Genomic DNA, 12,051 nt, shown 5'->3' on the forward strand with positions numbered 1-12,051 from the left:
ATCTGGTCAAGGAAATTGGTAAGGCCGCGAGTTCTGAAAGGAGATGTTAACAGCAGCTTTGACGAAATAAATAAACACGACAAAAGTCATCAGAAAGAATATTGTTGTTTCAGAATATATCACTTCGTTCTATCACTTTTATGATACAAATCTGATACAAATCCTCTGAAAGAAAATAATTAAAAGACACTATGCTAATACAAACGTGATTATAATCAAGGGTTCGTAAATTTTCTCCGGTGTTGGATATTTTCGCTAAAAATAATTTGTTGTGTTAGCATTTCAGAGAATAACTTAAATTTACAATATAGTTCAATTTATTGAATTCTATCTCAGATTGAGTCATAATTCTAGTCTCTATTTTTGTACAATTCTCTATAGACACTTATGACAAAAAGAGAATTTAGTTAAAAAAACATAGGCGAAAACACTATTATAAGTGCTGTAACTCTGTGAAACAACTTTGTGCATTGGGAACCTCAACATTCTAATCTCTTCACAATCATGCCATGTTTGGCCCTTCATAATCATACTATTTGGCTTAAAACTCCCTCTAGAAAATAGCTTTCTCTGAAAAATGTTTATTTCGGAAATTGGATTCAAAATTAAATGCAACTAGTACAAAAGTAATCATGTATTTTCAAAGCCGACGTTTAAACGCCAAGCAGAGCGCCTCCCGCAATGATAGAATATTGTTTCGAACATCAATGATGTTTTTTACAACACCTTTCGTGTCATAACTTACATGACTTTATTTAATTTAATTATTGTGTCCAACCACAAAAGGCTCTGATTTATTTTTATTTCTGAATGAGACTTGTGTAGGCGAAGCGCTTGCATGTAGAAATCCTATTATAGTTCTTTCGGAACGGTGAACTCGAGTGATGTTTTTAAAGATATTGCGAAAGGTATTAAACAAACAAAATATACTTGAAAAATAATTGAAAGATCAAATATTTACCGACTGTATCATTCTTAGTTCATTTCAAGTTACAAAATCAAGATAGAATTTACTATTTCGTAAAATTAGAGAGTTATGACTAATGAATGGAAAAAAAATAATTTTTAAATATTATGACGTGATCAAAATGCCCCAATCAAGTGCACATTTATGTTTAATTTGCAACCTTTCCAGATACTATATATGAATTATAACTAAAATAATTTTGCTATCCATTTTGTATGTTAGTGTACGAGAAGTTAGTGAAAGGCCCAAAAGGTAAGCGAAGCAAAAAANGTTTAGTCGACAGTTTAGTCAGGACAGTTTAGTCAGTACAGTTTAGTCAGGACAGTTTAGTCAGGACAGTTTAGTCAGGACAGCTTAGTCAGGACAGTTTATTCATTACATTTTAGCAGGACAGTTTAGCAGGACAGTTTAATCAGGACAGTTTAGTCAAGACAGTTTAGTCGACAGTTTAGTCAGGACAGTTTATTCAGGATAATTTAGTCAGGTCAGTTTAGTCAGGGCAGTTTAGTCAGGAAAGTTTAATCAGGACAGTTTAGTCAGGACAGTTTAGTCAGTACAGTTTAGTCAGGACAGTTTAGTCAGGACAGTTTAATCAGGACAGTATAGTCAGGACAGTTCAGTCAAGACAGTTCAGTGAAGACAGTATAGTGAAGACAGTTTAGTCAATAGTTTCGTTACTACTGTTTCATCAGGCCAATTTCTTGGGCACAGCTTCATTACTACATTTTCGTGCGTCCAGTTTGGTCAGGCAAATGGTTTGAAACTCTCGCATCTACGACTGAGCATTGGAACCTCGCGGCCATTAGAGAAGGTTTAGCAGGTCGTTCGGTGGCTCTGTAATGGGATTGGAATCTGAAGGCCTAGGAGTTGTGGTGATGCTCCAAGTAAACCAGCTCACGTGATACAAACTCAACGTTTTTTAAATATATTCATGATAGATGTTAATGAATTTGTTTAAACAAACTAATCCTCGCGTTGTCGGACTTGTGTTAAAAAATTATTGGAGTTAACTAATTTTAATAAAAATATAGCAGAGATAGTTATCTGGATGAGCATGAGCGGATTATTTTTTTAGTTTTCTTACGTGGTATCGGGGCAATCGAAGTGATATTCATTAAAATTGGTGATGAAAATTGGCTTTCACTTGTATTTTTAGCGCATTTTCTCATTTATGGAAAAAATGCACTATTGTGCTCGCCATGTTCGTCTATCTGTTTGTCTGTCTGTCCGTCCGTTTGTGACTTCACGTTTTCCTCGACATGAAAATGCACTCTCTGCCACTCACTGCAGTCAGCACTGAGTTATATTTTTTTTAATTATTCTAGAAAAACCATATTGTACAAGTTATACGTTGATGCCGACTTGTGTAGTACACTTCGAGAAAAGGATGGAAACTTATCGTAGCAAATATAATTTTTTATTACAAAAGATACAAGGCATAAATGTATCTTTACATCTTTATACTAAAATCTTTATCGGGATAATACTCAACCAAATTCAAATAAAAATTTTGTTCAGTCTTGGATTTCATTCCTGTCTTTGTTGTTCACTGTATTTTTTCTTAATCGATTAATTCGCATTAAGTTATTTCTCTCTGAAATACATCCTCTGTACTCTTCTTCAACTTCATCATTTAATAAGCATTTCTAGGGCATTTCGATCTAGGTCTCTAGAACGCTTGTCGTCCACATAGAAGTTCCATGACCGCAATATCGATGGATGTAGTTCAAATATTTGCTGATGAATCTTTTATTCATGAAACTGGGGCATAAACAAGCCTTTGCTTGTGCGAACACATTTCTTAGTAGCAAAGCATTTGTCAATAAAATGTGGCAAGGTCAATATTTTTGCGACATGATATTTATGTCTATGTGTAAACCCGGCTGATGAGAAGATTGGAATGAAAGATTCGTTTTTACTTTTTTCTTGTGACCTTTATGCTTCAGTTATAACTTTTATGCTTCAGTTATTACCTTTATGCTTCAGTTATGTCCTGTTACTTTATGATCTTTATGCTTCATTTTCGACTATCTGCTTCAATTATGATCTTCATACTTCAATTATGACCTTCATACTTCAATTATGACCTTCATACTTCAATTATGACTTTTATGCTTCAATTATAACTTTTTCTTTGGCCTTTTTGCTTCAGTTATGACCTTTTTTGTGACATTAATGCGTCAGTTCTCATCTTTATGCTTCGGCTGTGACCTTTATGCTTCATTTATGACATTATGTGACTTTTATGCTTCAGTCAAATTGAAGCGTTCTAATTTTTATTTATTATAAGCATTATTGGAAAATTCCCAACTATTCAACCAACTTGTCATTTTATAATTTTGGAAAACATTAAAGTAATATACAGGTTGAAGTTTTATCACAGAAAATAATTTAATTCCATAAATAAAATTCTGCCTCGTTAACTAAAAATAATAAATCTCATTAAAAAAAATCAAAGATCGCCGCTCACAAACATGTGCGTAAAACCATTACCACATTTTGGCCTAATTAAATACTGTCTCTCATGGAAAATTGAAGTAAATTAAATAAATTATAATTGTACAGTTATTTACCATAAATGTTTACTCAGAAAATAAGAGGAGAAAATGCTGATAATGTTTTTATTNCCCTCCATGGTGTCTGCGCCTTCCACGGTGTCTGCGCCCTCCATGGTGTCTGCCTCCCTCCATGGTGTCTGCGCCCTCCATGGTGTCTGCGCTCTCCATGGAGCCTTATTCCTTGCATTATTATGCCGGAATTGTGAATTTGCTGGAATAATGATTTGGAAGAATGTTTGTCAGATACCGGGGCTACTCAAATGATCAAGTTGAATTTTTTAAAACGAATTTGGCGACGTGGAAGAAATGCATCCCAGTTGGTTGGTTCAGTGCAGCGTTATTTTTTTGAGAACTTACTTGAATTAATGATGATTTAAGAAATATTAGTTATATATCAATTATTTTTATCAGTATCAATAATTTTTATTTCTCAAAGAGGAATATAATTATTTCTTTAGTTTACATTGAGGACAGGAGAAAAACGAAAATATCAAACCATAATGTGCCAGGAGTATATTTCCTTACATGGATAAACATTTTGTTTCATTTCTACTGCAGGAACGTAACGAAATTTTGAGATTCAATCAGGGATTTTTTTTGTGTCCTTAGGCTTTGAGATTTTTTTTTGGTCAAACTGGAAACGATAAAATCGTGATTCTTTGACGATGTAGAAATTGCGCAGAACGCTGAAAATCCACGGATAGACAACAAATTCTGCGAAATTATTTTCCAGTAAATTCATTTCACAAGATAAATTCAACTTCAAGACTTTATAGAGTTGAATTTGTAATGATTTAGAACTCAAGCCAATGGTTAAATGATACTGATATAATCTTGGATACTCGCATGCATTCTTTCCACCACTGAAATGCCCTGAACACTTACCATTCTTTTTTTAGAAAGTACCTGTTTAGTCTCAGCCTTAGGCCTACTCTCATTTCCCGCGCTACGAGGCTCCGCCCCTCGAAGGTTGCCTGCATCGGCCGCTGGTGACGTCACGGCTACTGGCCTAGTGCCCCGCCCGCTCTACCTTATATCTGGCTTCCCGTGATACGGGGATTCTTTCAGAGAGTGACTTGCAACGAAGATGGTTGTGTCTTTGCTCTAGAATTATTACTTTTTAATCTTGCACTATAATCGGTGAGTAAGTATTCCAGGAAAATTAATCTTCAGTGAAATAGTGTGGATCTCAACCGGTGAATCTCAAGATTTGTCGTCGGGGAATTTGAAAAAAGAATTTCGTAACGTCGAGCAGCCGGCTACTTTGACACCCACAGGCCTCTTCAACTGATTCCCCATTTGTCATTAGGGAAATAATTTCGTGAGTCATTCTAATAATGTGAATCACAGAGTTATTTCCTTGATGACTACAATTTCGTCTGCGGAATGATGAACCTCATCGCAACTCATATTTCAACTGATGAATCTCAACGCAACTAAATTTGTCAGCAGCAACGGAAAATATTTTAACGTTTCGCCGTGGATACCACTTTGAATATCCTATTATTCGGTGAAATTAAAATAATGAAACAAAACCTAGTTATTTGCTCGGGCGGATCGGCAGCAGGATTTACCCCGTCCAAACTTCTCGCGTCTTTTGGTAAGCGAATATTTGTGTCGTCGCTGAGGATAAGAAAAGCTCGCGTTTCCGTGCATCTTCTTCAGCGAGTGCAGAATAAAATGGCATCATCGAGGAGCGAAATGTTGTTTACGCGTGATGTTTCTATTCCATGACTAGATGATATTTCGCTTCCTGGTGGTCCTTTTCACTTCTTTTCGTTCCAAGTAAAACTGTAGTCGTTTGGGACTCATTTTACCAAGCTACAGTTCCAAGTAAAACTGTAGTCGCTTGGGACTCATTTTACCAAGCTACAGTTCCAAGTAAAACTGTAGTCGTGTAGGACTCATTTTACCAAGCTACAGTTCCAAGTAAAACTGTAGTCGATTGGGACTCATTTTACCAAGCTACAGTTTCAAGTAAAACTGCAGTCGATTGGGACCCATTTTACCAAGCTACAGTTCCAAGTAAAACTGTAGTCGATTGGGACTCATTTTACCAAGCTACAGTTCCAAGTAAAACTGTAGTCGCCTGGGACTCATTTTACCAAGCTACAGTTCCAAGTAAAACTGTATTCGATTAACAGAGAATATTCGGGACTGATTTTAACGGAGTCAAATTTGTGGATTGTCTCAAAGATTATAATGAGTATAATAAAAAAATCATAACTGTAATCGATTAACAGAGAATATTTAGGACTCATTTTAACGGAGTCAAATTTGTGGATTATCTCAAAGATTCAAGTAGGGAATTCAATGTTAAGTTATATATAAATGTCCGTTTAAGTGACACCTGGCTAATAAGCTACGTGTCTACATTACTAAGAAGAGACGTGTTGCCATTACTTATAAGGTAAGATGTCAACATCACTAAGAAGATATGTGTGAACATTACTAATAAGATACGTGTCAGCACCACTACGAGGATATGCGGCGTCTATATCATTAATAAGAAAGAGAAGAGAACGTCACTGAATTTTTTTACATGCCAAAAATCTAATAAATAATTGCTCAATTAATTATTTGAATCAATCGAAACGTAATGGTATGAAAATTAAGCATATATGTTTCGAATTTACGAAACGTATTTTTCATATTTGTAGTTTCTTTACTGAATGTTCAAAACATTCAGCGCACAGAAATTTTAAAGAATACACAGAAATTTTGTTTCAGAAACCACTTTTAAAAAGTTTCACATTAGTAAATAAAAATTATTTACTTGTTCATTAGTCTGATTGACGCTTTTTTCACATATTTCAAGATGATAAATTACTATCTAAGTTCAGATGACGTTATCGATCAATTCATAAGTTTTAGGTCACTTGCAATGGGAATCCAAACTGTTTTTGTGCAATTGTGCAAAAAAATATTCCGAAATATCTCGATCTTATTATAGAAAAATAGAGCTGAACTATGTTAAAAAATTACGAAGCAGCATCATAAAATTTCGTAAAAATCAATTATAAGGTACGGGGTCCCGTATGTTTGTTTGCTTATTTTTCAATGGTATTCGCTTTGTAACTTTATTATTGCATTAAAATAAGTAACCTTCACAACAAAATAAAGAAAATGCAATTTCTATTGATTATTTTCGAATATGCTGAGTCGGCAGGCGAGATTTATTGTCGCAATTTCATTGCTATACAGTTCAGTAGGATTTAACTTGCTTAAATAATTGATGCCGTCTTGTTTCTTTATCTTATTTTATCGCTGAGATAATATGAGATGCTGCTCAATAATTTCGAAAAAATAATTATTCTGGTTATGAACATTTCCTCTGGAAAGGTGAAAATACCTTGTTGATGATCGTGCAAATTAATGTAAATTAAATTTTTCAGTAAAATGTGTGTCAATTATTTTTGGATTTCTAAGTTCATTTTATCAACCTTCATTGTGGGCAATTTTATCTGCTAAAATTCGCACTTTACTGATATTTGAGTCAAACAATTGCAATTACTTGTGATTAAAGCGTTAACTAATTGTTATTGCTTTGATCTTCAAATGCAGCGACCCATAAAATTTTGATTACATATTATATGACTGTTGATACAAAAAGTCATTTCCCGGCTTTAAAAATGTCCAGCCATAATATATTACCTATATTAAACCTTTATGTTTAGATTTGAAGGGTTTCCAAGATCTTTAAGTTCAGTCTCAAATTTCCATTTCAAATTTTTGTAGAATTTCGATGAACATATTTCCCTTTTCTGATTTTGCTGCGGATTTTGCGTTAATTTTGCAAAGACTACCGTCTTCAGTGAATATGTATTATAAAATATGTATTATAAATTTTAACAACTATAAAAAAATTTAGGTGTTCCACTGCCTCGGTTCTTCATTGAGGTTCTGTTTCATTTCTGAACAATATCGTTTACAGCGGCATATGTCAACAACGATTCAGCCCCGGCCATCAATTTTGCGTCGCAAGGTAATCTGCTAACATCGAGCACTGCAAACAAACGGAGTTACTATCACAAGAAGTATTATCAAGATGACACTCGGCCTCACAAACAGTAATTTATGGTCAAAGTTCGTTGTAAAATAATGCATTTCGGACGAGAGTACTTAATAAATTGCAGAAAAACTTTAATTCAAATTTGAATGTAAACGCTAAGTCAAATACATATCTACATATGTTATAATAACGATGCTAAAAAATATCCTTAACAAAACGTAATTTGTAACTAACTTTCTAGTAGGAATAGTTTCATCGTTGATGGGATGATAAAAAGGTGAAAAACAAAGAGGCACATAAAAAATTGTTCCAGCAGTCAACTTATGAATTCAAAAATGCACGACTTCATTATCGATAAGAACCATTCATTATTCACGATATTTGCCTTCACACCCTGTTTGAAAATGCGGAATAAACTAGTCGAAAATATAACTATAAGATTAGAATATTTAGATCTAATCTAACAAAAATTAATTGTTACTTTCTATAATAATTATCAAAACTAATGAGCGTAATTTGCACACAAGCTTGCAATACAGCATGATTATAATGAACGTTAACTTTCAGATTAGAGTATTTAGATCTAATCTAAACAAAATTTACTTTCTGTAATAATTATCAAATCTAATGAGCGTAATTTTGGCACTAGCTCCCAATACAGTATGATTATAATGAACGTTAAGCATGATATTGTTTACAATCTACAATACAAGAGATTACAGTAGAGAGTTTGGGATCAACCGCAACCGTCTCGGGACAGTTTGATGACAAATTCAGCGACATGTTACCTGAAATTTGGCTTTTATATGCCCCGGCTGAATAAGCCTGGGCAGGTTAAGGTGAATAATTCAGTTGCATTGCAGTGGGATTGTCGCATAGCCATAGTTGCACTATGAAATTGTCAAATCAAGAAGCGAGAGAAAGCTTTTCGGTATTCCTAGACAATGAAAACCCGGTTTATTTTTATAATTAGGTATGTTTGTGCAATTAAATCAATGTATTTAATGCCCAAATAAGTTTATATCTTAAATGTCATACGTATTAAAGACATGAATGACATTTGTTATTTGCTCCGCGAGGTGATCAGATGTAAGCCAATTAGAGTGAGCATTATGAGATTTATGATACTAATTATTTATAGAGTTTGATTCTAATCATTGGATTCAAAGGATTCGAATTATATTCAGAGGAGTAATCCGCAGTTTGGATCTTAATTATACATCTCCATAATTCTCATTCAGGGGGCAATGTGACCCCAGCATGAAGAACTACATACACACAAGATAACTTCTACCCAAAAGAGCTTCTTGAGAGAGCATTGAAGTTCTCCATCCACGTTATGGGTCATTTTGGCTTAATCGCGTGCAAGGCTGAGTGCGGTCACGGCATTATATACAGGATCCGAGTCTAAACTTCTCGCATGGACTCAAGAAGATTCTATATTTGATCCTTTATCAGCTGCTAACTGGTGATTTCAAAACGTAACAAGAGATCACGGCCATGTTAATGTCAATTACTTGAGATGTAAGCGTAAGCTGATAATATTTCTTTCAAAATTCAAACGAAGTTTCTTTCGCTAAAAACCGATTAATCTTTTCGGTAAATGGAGACAAAATGAATGAAAGAATGGAGACTAAATTAAATAAAAGATTTGTCACGTGTAGATAAATATAACATGGCGCCTATACATATATGTATAGGCGCCATGCTATATGTATAAATATAGCATGGCGCCACTATATATATGTATAGTGGCGGTATATAGGAGTATCAGTGAGGCGAAATTAATGAAGAAAGTATCGTTATGATGAAAATAATTTCTATGACGAATTTAAACCTAAAACTTGGTTATGATTGCATTGAAGATCCACCCGAAATTTATCAAATACGAGCGTCAGCAACACACGTGCAGAGTGAAGTATATCAAAATAATTCAAGTTACGGCAGTAATTTATATTTAAGTTTCTAACATCGCAATCTAACTAATACTTATAAAAATTCCAATTAAAACAGGAATAGATCAAGTCTTTGAAACTCCCACGAATTGATCCAACTTTACAAGAGAAAGCGAGCACTGAAGGAGCAGCGCGCAAAGTTACCTGCATTGCTAATCCAAACTTCAAAGCGTCGTCGAAACTTTAACGATGATGTGCATGATGAGATCTTGCATGATACACTGATAACGGCCTTTGGTTTATCTGTGTAGAAGATGATTTAATCTATAATATGTTTTTATTAAACTTTACACGAGTCTTTTTCTTTTTAGAATTAATTTGGTTAGCCAGCGTTGGCCAGCATTTTGTTGGCAAGCAATAAGTAACCTAATTGTTGTCTGACGTTGAAAAAATGTTTTTTTTTTAAATAAACTCGTGACCAACGTTGTTTCAACCTCGTTTGCCTGGAGGGAAGAAGCCTGTTACGATTAGCAACTTTTGGCATCTTTTTAGACTGGGAAGATTAAATGAGAAGCTATAGGGAACCATCGGCTGAAATTGGAGATAAGAGATTAAAAACAGAAAGCAAAGAGACGAGATAATCTGCTGTCAAAGGGCGCTTATGGTGAGATAAACTTCGAGTGTCGTGAGCCTTTTTTCGATGACGGGTTGTGATAGTTATCTTCATTGCCTAAAGAAAACATTGATGCTGCATAAAAACAATGATAAATAAATAACAATTAATTAAAAAAATAAGCAGTAAGCTCTGATATTTTCATTAATATTTTCTCGAAGCAGTAAATTCCGAGGGCTAAAAACAGTCCACCGTTGCATTACTTAATTTCCAATTATATAAATCTGACAACCTGCTACGAATATTTCTTATGGGAGAATGAGGTCTGGTTCAATACTGGAAATTTGTTGCACTAATAGATCGTATTTGTTATTTGCAACGGAAAATCATCGAATTATTTGTCAAATTTTCCGGAATATAAAAAAGAGATGCGCGTGATTATGCCTTTCGCACGTCATGCGCAAGACATCATCTCTGACGGTGCCATTCAACCCTAAAATCTATATGATCCTGTTTTTCTTTGTTCATATTTTGTTTTTCAACTGCTAGAACAAAGAGTTGTTTTACGATAAATTCTAGGGAATTAAGGCAACCACACAATATTCGGGAACCAACAGCCAATGGGTGAAAGCCATGCAAACACCAATAAAGGTAATTACTTTACTGCAGCTGACGACCATTGTGATGTCAGTGAGTAAACTGTGTGTGTAAATGAGTACGATGAAATCGTTTCTGTTATTAACCAGGAAAATGCATTCGTAGGATGAACGACACATCGACCCAGAAACCGCGAAGATACCGAAAAATACAGAATTTGTAGAAAAATCTACGAGTATGCGAAGAAGAAAAATATTACTATAGTTTAATGATGAATTATAGATGTTCAATACAACATTGAATTAATATGATAATGATTGTAGTGCGTTGAACTTGTATATTCATATATTTCAAACGCAATACGTGAAAAATGCTCCTGGAATCAAGTCTCACAGCCAAGAAGGAGATTGTGCCCAAAGCAGACGGGATTATCCACGGCGGTCAGTTACTGCCGGACCCAAAATGTCTGGGACCATTTCGGACGGCCACTCTGGACGCTGATTTATTGCTTAGACTTTCAATGAATACATTTCTATTGTTTCAATAGAAACTCACTGCTAAATTATTTTATCTTTGTTCAGTACATTTTTGAAAATTGTGTGTTCAATTTTAATTACATGTAACAGTTTAAAACTCATTAGGTTCAAACGAAATTGTCCAGGTTTCTCCCCCTATAACATCTCCCCCTTCATCTTACCCACCTACTTCCTCTCCTCAGTTCCTCCCAGCCGGCGAATAGCTTCGACGAGGGACCGTCGCTTCTCCTGAAATTCTAATTTGGTTAAACAAAGGCTTTAGTGACGCCCAGGATACACTGCATGGACTGTCTGGAACGAACCTTATTCCTCACCATACAGCCGTTATGTTTTTCGCTGGGTATGAGCTAATTTTGGTGTTTTTGGGTATTGTGTAACAAATATTTTGGTATTGAAATTATGTCATAATACAATTTTTTCGGTTATGAGCTAATTTTGGTTTCATGTTCCATTCATTTAATTTAATTCCATATAATTTTGGTTTCATGTTCTGGCTATGAGCTAATTTTGATATTTTTGGGTATTGTGTAAAAAATATTTGGGTATTGAAATTATGTCATAATACAATTTTTTTCGGTTATGTGCTAATTTTTGTTTCATGTTCCAGTATTGGTCTGTTTGAAATTCGTAGTCTAACACATCCAATAAAAAGTCATTACGTTATCTATTTAATACTGGCTCTTTTTTCAAAAAATTACAACTGCAAGGCCAAGAGATTGATAACAAAAAATTATGCCTATTAAATTTTTTTATTTTCAATTAGGATGAAACAATTCCAGTATTTAAAATTCCAGTATTTTAAAGACTTTTGCGTCTTTGAATCGCTTTTAAATTGGTTTTCAGATTAATAAAGTGAAATAACTGAACCTCGCA

The sequence above is a fragment of the Hyalella azteca genome, unplaced genomic scaffold (genome assembly GCF_000764305.2).
Source record: "Hyalella azteca isolate HAZT.00-mixed unplaced genomic scaffold, Hazt_2.0.2 contig17332, whole genome shotgun sequence".
Classification (NCBI taxonomy): Eukaryota; Metazoa; Arthropoda; class Malacostraca; order Amphipoda; family Hyalellidae; genus Hyalella; species Hyalella azteca.